Here is an 11,273-nt window from a genome sequence, read left to right as displayed (position 1 = left end):
CGCCGTGCTGGCGGGTGCGGGTAGGAGCAGCCCTGGGGTGGGCGGCCTGAGGCCCGGCTGCCGGGTCACTTGGGACCTGCCACCGTCTGTGAGGCCCTCGGGGAAGCAATGACATGCCACGAAGCAGTGTAAGGGTGATGAGCTCAGGAAGTCAGTGACGTCCTTGTGGCTGCAGGGTGAGAAGTTGGTGCATGGTCCCGGGTGACTGCGGCCCTCCTGGGGCTCGCAGTGTGCCGCGGCAGGAGAGGGCTTCTCGCAGTGTGCGTGTTACCTGTTTCACTGCTCTTTTTTTTGTCTCCAGAGCTTTGAAGGAGACAAATGAGGCCTTATGTCACCTCCAAACCAAATACTTAAGAGGAAAAGATCATCCCTGCCATTTTCCTGTGCCATGGGAAAAGCAGAGGTAAGATGGGGTGAGCAGAGGTTGTAGATGTAGCTGGTGGGTGGTGTGATGTTTTGGGAAGAACTACAGTTGGGTGCTGGGCAACTGGAAGTAAAGGGGAACAGCATTGATTTGGCACTCAGGGAGGAGAGTGAACTGTAGGGAAGGTGACGGGCCAGTATGGGAAAGGGAAGACAACCTGTAGTACCAAATGGAGACAAACCTCATTGATTTTTGGAGGTGAATGAACAACTTCCTCATAAGCTAGCATAGCAGAGAGAGATGAATCAAAAGACAGGACAAAACTATTTAACTGCTGTGCTTTAAATTGTGTTTTTTGGGAAGTCTGACTATGACTGTTGACCTTGTGATGAAGCATTACTAGTGGTTCTGACGTACTGATTGTTGTTACTACCTCCTTGCTTTGCAGGCGTGGAGAGCTACGGTCCAAGTACTGTATGGAAGTAAATACTGGTTATATGGAATATGGTTATATGGTTATATATGGTTATATGGTATATGGACACCTTTGCTGAAGGGGCTAAGGACCAGAGCTAGCTATTTCCTTCTCAAAATCCAGACATATCAAATAACATAAACTTAAAAGGTAATTATGGTTGTTTGTGGGGGTTTTTTTTAATCTGCTTATTGTGGGTAATTGTACATTTTCTGTATGTGTAGTCATGTGATGAAACATATGTACTACCTCTGTGTTTAGGTAATTATTAACTGGATGGATGCTGCATTTGGAAGGTGCCTATCTTCTATGATTTAACATTAAAAGTTCTGGTAGACTTTTAAAGTATGGTCTAGGAGGCAAAGCCGATTATTAATAATTTATATGTATTTTTTATATGTAAATACTCGTATTTATTTGTAGATTATAAGTAAAATTCAGGGGTTACATCCAACCTGCTTATATGGTTTGTATTGCAGGTTTGTACTGGTTTTATTTAAAAAAGAAAAACAAATGACAAGTTGTAGGTTTGAATGCAAACATGTTGTCAGCAAGTGGGCTGAGTAGTGGTACAGCTTTTCTCCCATCAATGTGAGGGTGTTGACCGTGTTAATGGGGACCTTTCCATTCTCTCACCATAGATACCATTTTGGAGCCTGCATCGTTTCTGAAGAAAATGTGGATTTAAGGCACACATGCTTCATTAAGATGTCTAAGAGAACATGGTAATTTAAAATGTTCTTTGCAATCCATTTGTTTTTGCAAAAATGTCTTTTGGGTATGCCTGGGCCTTCCCATCTCTGAGGAGCAAAATGAATAAAGAAACAGTAAGGTATCATGAAGGTATAAAAGGAGACAGTTTTATAATAGTGAGAGTATTCCTAAGCATACCTCACAATTTATGAAATCATAAGTCACTTCTTCACAGATGGTGAGGTAAAGCTTTTCTAACGCCTGAAGGCCTAACTATTCTAAGAGTGCCTGATGTATATAAAATAATTTTTTTAAAAACAGAAGATTTAATTGTGGTTGAAATTCAGGTTTTTGTTGTAAAAGTGACTTCTTATTAGGACTCCTCAATATGAAATGGCTTGCAGTAAAGAAAACAAAGAAAATAACACAATTATATGATTATCCTTAAACCTATTAAACAAACCGTGTCTCTGCAAATAACCCTGCATTTATTTGCCAATATATTGAGCTTGAATTTGTAGTCACACTGCAGAATCCAGTCTGTGGTGCATATACGTGTTGCAAACTGTAGATGTGGGGGGTTTATGGTCTTCAAAAGTATTCTCAGATTTGTCAAGTATACGGAGGCATTTCTTACTGCTGGGAATATTAGGTAAATATTGGCAGACCAGTAGTAATGCAAATCACTGAAACTTAATGGAAAAATTATTTCACCAGTGTCAGTGCAAAAGAACTGACCTCAGGTGAGGTTACATTATGTTTGGATACTTCTTGTTCTCACTGGAGGGGATTCAGTTGGAGATGACTCAGTTATGGACAGGCTACCAATGTCATATGCAACAATACATCTTCACCTGCTCATGCTTGATGTTGTTTCCACTGAAATAAACACAAGTATTTCTACTTACTTTAATACTCTTGAGAGAAGAGTTCTGCTGGTTTGGGGGTATTTTTTTTTTTGCAAGGTAGTTTTTTTTTTGGGGTGGCACACACAGTGAGTGTTTTGCTTGAATGTGAGTTAAGACACTTGCTTGAAAGCGAGGCTGTTTTAATTGATAGAGCTTTTGGGAACTAACGTTTTTCCTTCTTACAAATTAATGAAATATTCTAGATTAAATCACTTTAAATGGAACAAGACAGTGAGATAATGTGCTAGCCTTTCTATCTGAAAACCTCTCTGCTATTTAGATTGATGGCACCAGGCCAGTCTCTAATGGATGTATTTTTCTACATTACAGAAGAACTTCCTGCAGTTTCGACTTCTGCTTCAGAGAGTTTGAGGATTTGGAAGGTACATTTTTGTGCCCCTGAATGAAAACATGCTAGTAGAGCTATGCATAATATCTGTTTGTATTCTGCACAGGAATTTATTGTGTTTATAATTACCACATTGACATCTATGTTTTCAATGACTACTTGGATGAAATAAAGAATGAAGTGTTAGCAGCTCAGCATGATCTCTGCTTTTGAGGGGGGCTAAACAGATGTTTGAAATCATCTTCATACCTTTCTGATTCTGGACTTTATTATAGAAAGCAAGCATTTTGTGCAGTGGATACCAAACAGCATACAGTGGGATTGCTTCTCCCAGGTTTCATCAGTGTCTTATATGTAGTACCATACATGCTTCTGTTTGCTGTCATTTTCCATCATGAATTTTCTGGCTGTCTGTGCCCTCAGCTGTGTGCAACACCTTCCTCCTTGCTGATTCACTAGTAGCACCATCTCAAGAGCTCACACAGTATTTCTTTATATCCCATTTTCAGTCATTTTGTGGTCTGTACATCCTGCTCCACATCTGCACATCTACTCCATCTGTAGAGTCATTCATTTGTCTTCTGATTGATTACAAATTTCCTAGTCAGTAATGTATTGTCTAATTGCTTACCTGTCACATCTGCAAGTGTCTTTTTACACCATCACTCATTGCTACTGTGGAAGACACAACACTGGGCTGGAAGGACAAATACGCATGCCCTGTAGGCTATTTCTTATATTTGTACTTCAGTTATGCTCTCTGTACTACCCTGCTTTAGCTTATATGATGGATTGTGAAGGAGACCACAAGGAGGTCAGAAGGACATGTTGTCAGTGAAATGAGACATTTATTTTCCAAACACATCATCTTTTCCTCAGATGTTTCTATGTCACTGGAAGTGTTAAAATGCAGCCTTTCCTCTATAAGTGAATATATGAATCTTCTGCCATACAGTATCTGCAAGTGTTAGCAAATAATAAATTATTGAAACCAGATAAAATACTCTCAAATATGATCAGTTAGACCTTAGTCAGTTTCACTGCCGTCTGCAGGTTAGCAAGGACCACAAGTTTACTTGTTCTTGTAGTGGAAGCTGAAGCAAAGAGGTTAAGGAAAATTTCTGGGTTTATGCTATAGCACAGCTTTAATGACTGAAAGAGTCTGAATGTGGTATAAATAGACATTAAACGATTTTGCCCCAAAGTGTTGCAAAAAAAAATAATTGAGTGGTCCAGCTGTTATAAACAGGTTCCCTCAATCATTCATCTGTGTACTTGAAAAGAGGGAAGTCTAGCGACCAGAATGTATATGTATTTCTGGGGAGAATTTAGGTGCTTATCCTTGACCCTACTAGGAGATGTCTTGAGTAATTTTCAGATCAGCTCTTGCATTGGTTGTTTTCTAATGCATAATAAGATTTCATTGTTACTTACATGTTTGGATTTAGGGCTATAATCTGTTCATCCCTAAAATGTCATCACATAATCTGTTTAATCATAAGCAAAAGCTGATCTTGATAGTCAATATGAGTTATGCAAAGTAGTTCAGGCACTCTACTGCTATGCAAGTATAAAAACTTTCAGCAGATGTTCACATTAGTCCACAATAAAAGTAGGATTTTATCGGAGTTTCAATTCAGATATCTTTGTCCTGAGGCATAATTGAAGTCTTTCATGGAGCCTGATATTAAATTTTGGCATTGTAAAATGCCTTAATTTTGAAATGTCTGAAATATTTATGTTGCAAGGTACTCAGTAGTGGCTTCATGATTAATTTAAAATTATTGATAGCACATTTATCTAGAAAAGTCCAAATAATATTGTCACAATGCTCTTCAGTGATCACTATCCATAGAGTTACGTGACAAAAGTTCAGTGATGTTCTCCAATGTTTTGTTATACCGGGAAGTTGGTCAGTAACTCCCGAGTTCTGTTCATGCCTTCTTGGTAGGAACCTGCTCTCACCAGGAGAGGGCACAGATAGTCTGGTTTCATCAGTAGGACACAAGCAGCAAGATTCAGAGAGAATCCCTCATAGCTATTTTTTGGGGAAAAAAATAACCCTGTTTATCCTGTGTAGAATGAGTTAGTATACCAACTAGTAATGTTAACTCTAGGCTTAACTGCTCCCTGTTACTTGGCTTGTAAAAGCTTTGGTTGCTACACATGACAGCCCATCATCATAGCAGTTCACTTGTCGCACTTGATTCTCAGATGCTGTTATTTGAAGCTACAGGACTGATTTGAGTTTATGCAGATACTGATTTACCCCTGTCGTTATCACATCCCACATGATATTTGCATCTCTGCAACCCCAGTCAATGTAGGAAGGGTCTTGTATTCACAGACTGGACCTCCCTGACAACTGACTCACCAAAGAGGTGAGAGTGACCATGTATATCACCATTGCATTATTTTACTTGTAGGTGAGGGTAGAGGGAGCCAATCTTTCAGTTAGAATTTCATGCTCAGAAGCTGTACTCTGAGCCAAACTACATTTCCAGAAAAAGCATGTACAACTTGATCCTTTGTAATTCTGAGTCATCAGCCCTGTAGGAACAAGTGTCTGCACTTGGATGAAGCCTTTAAGGAACTGAGCTGGAGGCATTACTAACAACAAGCAAAGAAAATGAAGTCTGTAGTAGACCCAGGGTCATCCAGAAATGTTTCTGTTGCTCATGCATGTTCTTCTGCCTCAGGCTGCTTTGAACTAGTTTGACATTCAGTCCTCATGTTGTGAAATGCTGAAGTAAGCAGACCTGTGTTTGTAATATGCCTAATATAATGGAACCTGCTCCTGATTAAATCTTGGAGTGGTGCTGTAATGCAGTGTCCTTGATTCCTGCCTGGCAGCTTATGTGCCAAGTGAAGTATTTCCATCCATTTAGTTTCTCTGATTTTATGTTCAGAAGCTGTTATCCCTGACTCTCCGGGTCTCCCAGGGATTCCCAGGTGGTGTCATATTGAGCTGTTATTGTACCTGGAGTTCTTGACTGCTGTATCCAATGGGCACTCTGCATTTCCTTCTTCCTCTCCAGCAGTAACAACCAGGCAACAGAAAGCCAGTTGTTATATTTGGCATTACATGTACAGCATACGTCGAAATACACGTAGAAATCTTGTACTAGCATTAATCAATTTCCATGAGCTGCTGCTAAACCATTCATCCCAGTGTTAGATGATAGCCCGCAGAGGGCAGCCTGGCCTCGTGTTTTAGTCCAGCAATGTGCTTGAACTAGAGAATTCAGTCATCTGCAGGCATCTCTATTTATCCATTCCACAGCAGTCTCTATCTGACTTGCTGGGGAATAAACAATTGAATGTTGTGCAGAATTAGTATCAGCCCTAAACTCAAACAGATTCAAAAGTGGACAAAAAAAAAAAAAGTATGACTAAATGAAACCTTCTGTTTGTAGGGGGGTTTTTTTAAACTTATTGAAAGAAAAAAATTGCATGAGAAAACTCAGCTAGACGTGAGCTTTAAGTATCTCACACATACAACAGATAAATTGACTGGTAGATGTCAATAGGCAAAAGCAAGAAAACAGCCAGAATATGTGTACCTGAGTGTACTGGTTAAGACTAACCAGAGAAGAAAAGTGTTTTTCTCTTTTTTGAAATCCCTTCAGGAATTTTCCAAGATTCGAGTTTGTTGGGACCGTCCTGATAAGGATACACACATAAGGGTGATGCTGAAGTTCTTCAGCAGTAAATGCTGGCCAACATTTGGCTGATCTTTCCAAACCTGACTCTCAGAAGTGAATTTGTCATTTTGGCTCTTGTGTCCTGAGTTCCCACAGGTACATCAGCCATTTTGATGCAAGTGCAATTTAGGCTTATTTGGGAGCTTTTCCTTAGCTGCCAGAATCACCAATATTTATTGGTTGTATAAAACCTATAGAGTTTATATGATCTTACATAATACATGTAAAAAATTTTGAGTTCTTGAGTCTGACTTAGGATAACATAGCTTCAGTATCACATTTTTTGCCTTAAAAGTGCATATACCACAGACAATATGGAGGGTTGAATAACATGCAGAGTATTAAGAAAACTGGTTCTATGCAGTGAAAAAATTAAGGAAGATGACTGCGATTTGTCTCACTCAGGGGATCTTTCTAACTTTGATTTTTTCCTTTTTTTTTGAAGGTTAGGTCTCTTTATATATGTGGGATATTTGGGGGGAAAAAAAAGCCTTTCAGTAAAGCATTTCTATTAATATTTGCTCTGAATAATTTGGAGCTCAGTTGTCCTTTGAAAGATATAAATGCGAACTTTTCTCTAAAGAGATTAGTTGGAGCTGCCCTTGAAGCTCAGTGAAATCAGTGAAAGACCGTGTATTTATGTGAATATGCTGTCCATTACTGACTAATTGCAGATTCTAGTAAGAGTCTTATGTTGAAAGTAAGAGAGCTGTCTTGCTTTCATGTCATTCATGTCACAGAGAACTATTTATTGTGAGCTTATTAAAATTCTGATTAAATCATAAGACTTAGTAATGCTGCAGATTTTGTTCCTTTCTATTATGACTACTATAGATTTGATTTCCCTAAGAAAGGAGCTAGTGGAGTTATGGTGGAACATGTGGTAAAAACTTGTAGAAAAATCCTGTAGTTTCCATCATTCTTCAGCATCCCAAGATCAGTTCAATGAAATAAATTAAATAGATTATTCAGGCCAGTCCTGGCCATCCTTGCCATTTGCCTCACCCACAGAAGTTGTTCTTTGAAGTCTACTTCTGTAAGAATTTGTCTTTTGTTCAAAAAAACCTCTGTAACTTTTGTAACTGTGATCTGATTTCAAGAGGAAATATACTGTGTTGTGCAAAGATGGGTGTGTTCTGATTGATGAGTTATCTGCATCAGAGAAAGATGTAACGCTGACTTCTACCTGCTTTTTCATCTGTGCTAAGTCACTCTCCCCTGATTTTCATGAAAAAAAATAATTTACATACAACTGATGAGATCTTAATTATTTTTAAAACTACTGTCCTACTTTTGTGTGTGACAAACTGGTTCAAAAGTGATGAGGGACAAACAATGACATTATAAACCTAATTTTCTGAAGAATCAATGCTAAAAATATCAATAGTTTATTTCTTCTTTTTGAAGGGGTGGGGGGCAAGGGTAGGGAGAAGGGCAGAAACTGTAGGGGTTGGTACCAACAAAATGTTGGAAAGCCAAAGCACAAAACTTGCAGTGATGTATTACACAGATACAGCATATTACAAAGATGGTATGGTGTCTGGTGTTAGGTGTCTGAGTCTTGGTCCAAAAGCTGCTGAGCAAAAGGAGAGATTCTCATCCATGTTGCTGTGCAGATCATGCGTGGGGCAATGTATTGGCTGTAAGTTCAGTAATAATTAATGTTTTCACATTTCAAATTTACGGGTTAGCTGGACATTGCCATTCTTCTAAGAGCTTTGTTTGTCTAAAATCAGTTTACTTAATGGAAGAAAAACTGAAATTTTCTTTCATATATTCACACAGCGGCTAAGTGACAGCAAGGTATGCTACACAGAGAATACAGTCCAATATTTAGGATACTTGTATTTGAAGATGCAGATTATATTCTTTGCTCTGACATAGATTTTTTCTGTGATCTCAGACAACATACTTAGCTCCTCAAGGGCATTTAAGCACCTGAAAATACCAATGGGGGATTTGAAAACACCTATTGTTTGGTAAATATATAAAAATGTTCGGGCATCTAAAAATCCCAAGGTGCCTGTTTGCATCTCTTAAAGCCCAAATACCTGTAAGAAATGTTGACCTTAGTGCTTCAGTTTATACTGTCTAACTTGAGTTAGAAGCCTAGGCTGTCTGTACAGTCAGTAGGAGAATGTAGGAGGTAGGATCCTGCTTCCCAGCTGACTAATTCAGAAGCCTCAGGTAGATGCCTGGAATAAAACAGTGTCAATCACTGCTCCTTAATGGACTTCTAAAGTAGTCAGGAAATGGCTCAGTCAATCAAACAGTTCAACTGCTTGCTGCTGCTCAAAAGGATCATCTCTTTTCCCTCTAATGGTTCCTCCTCACCCCTTCCTGTCTGTTCAGTTCTGCACTCGCCTTCTGTCAGCTCCAGTGTTTATCTGAGCCTGTGGTTTCTTGCCTGGCAGAAAACTAAGCCAGTGCAATTCTTTGCTAATTAATGAGCTAAAGTAGTTCCTTGAGGATCAAACCAGTGGTGATGGTGGTGCTACAGTGAGGGACGCAGGAGCAGATAGGTTGCTTAAGAGCAGAGGGAGTGGGTGGCAGAGCCTGTGACTGCCCCTTGCAGAAGCAGCAGTGAACGCTTGGATTGGCTTGTCCATCTTTTCTGACTCAATGTCTCCTATCTAAGTATCTGAGGTCTTCATCTGTGAACTAGTAATAATGGTGTTTCACTTCTCTGTACTTCCCTTTTCCACCCTCTTCAGCTTCCCTCCACATTTCCCTAGATATTGGCAGGAGAGCAACTACAGGAGCTGATTCAGCTGCACCCATGCAGGTTGCCTGACTGGTACTTGTGGCTACTGAAGATGTGCCCTCGAGAACTGGTGACTGTTGAGTTTCCACTGCAGCTTTTCTCCTTCATTTTAATTTCTCTTCTTAAGTGCTAATTGCTACAAAATTTGTAGGGATGTAGAACTCTTTCTGAATTATACCTTTTAGTCAACTTGAATTTCAATTCTCCATATCCAAATCTGGAAATTATTCAAGGGGAAAGACAAGAAAATAAAACTCAATCAGCCTCAATTCCTTTGGAAACCCAACTAAAGAGCTCTTATTAATAAAAAAGTACTGTATCAGATCCATTTTAGCATTCTCTGACCAGCATGTCTGTTGAACTTCTCTGCCTTAGAGACTTTACATGGTGAATGGAATAAACTCCTTGTGTTCTGTAGAAACCCAAGTTACAAATGCCTTTCTCTTCCTATTTCCTAACAGTATAAAGAAAGGAAGTTCTTCATTAAGAAGCTAATTTCTGTGTGTTCCTGAACCTCCTTTTTAATGCCATCTATTAAGTATCACACAGGAGAACCCTTGATAGTGCTAGTCAGAAAGTCACCGAAGGAAGTACATAGGAAATTACTCAATTAAAAATACAAAATGTTGTCATACTACATTGACTGAGGAAAACCTTGGCTCTTTTGGACAAGAAGGATGACTTGAGTTGTTTGCAAGTGGAAAATTCTACTCATTTCGGAAAAGACAGGGAAAGGAACTTTTTCAAGTGGATGCCAGATCACCAACTCGGGATAATGCCATAGGAGTTTGGAATGAGAAGAACAACTTGAGATTTATTTCATTCCTGCTGCAGGATTCAGAAACATTTGCAATGGGCAAGAAAACAGAATGACATAAGGAGTGTGGTTGAACTGAATTGTGGGGGACACTGGGGTAATCCACGGCAAATAGTGCTAGATATGACTAAAAGTCATTGCTGTGTGTGAGCATGAACACGAATTCAGACAAACTGATGTGGCGATTCATTTTTTGTGTGTGTGTATCACCCAAAGAGAAGGCATGTGTGTGCTCCATTATGCTGCTGCTTCCATGCTTTCTCATACATCTGCACTCCCTGCTCCGCTGGCGTGATGGGGAAGGTGAGTGGCATGGAAGTGCTGCCAGGGGGTTGGCCTGATGGAGCAGGTACTCTGCCTGGGCTGCACTTCCAAACGGCCGCGGGAGCGTGTGAGACATCTGTTACTAGCATCCGTGTCAGCTCTGTGGACACACCATAATTAAATCTTCACCACCTCTCTTAGATACAAAGATTTTGCTAATTGGCTTTTTTGATGGAAGAATCGTGTAGGCTTCTTGCTCGTATGAAGATGTATATAGTGGATGGTAGAGCAGAGTGGAGGAGTGTGATTCAGTCTCTCCTGTCATTTAGTTTGCATGCTGGCTGCTCACTGAACATCACAGATTGCGCTTTCTGTTTCTGAGTTCATAGTTGCCCATTCTGAAATTGATAAGAGCCTGCTCTAATGTTTTAGTTTCACTATTCTGATGTGGTCTTCTAACCTGTTATTCTTGACAAACGAGATTGTTGTTTTGCTTAGCTCTTGCCAGCATCTACTGAACTGGTGGCATAGGAGGGTTCTTTTTAGCGTGGCTTGGGAGTATTTGGGTTGATGAGACTGGAGGGTCGGCTGCCGTGGGGAGGGGTGTCCACTCTTTTTCGGTGCTTTGCCGTCCGTTGCTTGCTGCTTTTCTTAAGGTGCCAGGAGGCAGCTGGGTGCTCTCTTCTGTATGGTAATGCCAAGGTTGTTCCGCAGACAACACTGCTGCCGTTTCTCCGTTTCTATACTCTTGACGTACAGACATGCGGCTGTGTAGCTGCCGCGCTCGGGTGCTGTCCGGTGGGTGAATTTCAAGTTGTGGCACAGACTTCAGCGCCAGGTCCCGCACCGGCGGCGCGGCTGTCGCGCCGCCGCTGACGGTGCCAGCCCACCCCTCCTCTAGCCAGCCCCTCCCGGAGCGGGGCAGCCTCTGGGCC

At 40.4% G+C, this 11,273-nt stretch overlaps 1 protein-coding gene and 1 long non-coding RNA gene across 3 annotated transcripts in view; both read left to right on the top strand.

Moving 5' to 3' along the window:
* Positions 1-33: 33 nt before the first annotated feature.
* LOC113481586 lies at positions 34-864 on the top strand. Of its 2 annotated transcripts, none has more exons than XR_003398704.1 (3): positions 34-128; positions 302-403; positions 813-864. It is a non-coding gene; the product is annotated as an uncharacterized LOC113481586 (long non-coding RNA). The 2 variants fall into 2 exon arrangements; XR_003398705.1 differs by having other exon boundaries at positions 34-176.
* A 33-nt stretch (positions 865-897) lies between these two features.
* The window catches only part of ABLIM1 (actin binding LIM protein 1), a 224,795-nt gene continuing 214,419 nt past the window's right edge, over positions 898-11,273 (top strand). The window contains exons 1-2 of the mRNA XM_026851367.1: positions 898-989; positions 1,481-1,564. The gene's annotated coding sequence lies outside the window, so the exon portion shown is untranslated. The remainder of the gene's footprint in view (positions 990-1,480; positions 1,565-11,273) is intronic.

Source organism: Athene cunicularia (assembly GCF_003259725.1).
Source record: "Athene cunicularia isolate RWA chromosome 6 unlocalized genomic scaffold, athCun1 chr6_part1, whole genome shotgun sequence".
Lineage (NCBI taxonomy): Eukaryota > Metazoa > Chordata > Aves > Strigiformes > Strigidae > Athene > Athene cunicularia.
The sequence above is the reverse complement of the archived record's forward strand: the minus strand, read 5'-3'. Positions and strand labels throughout refer to the sequence as shown.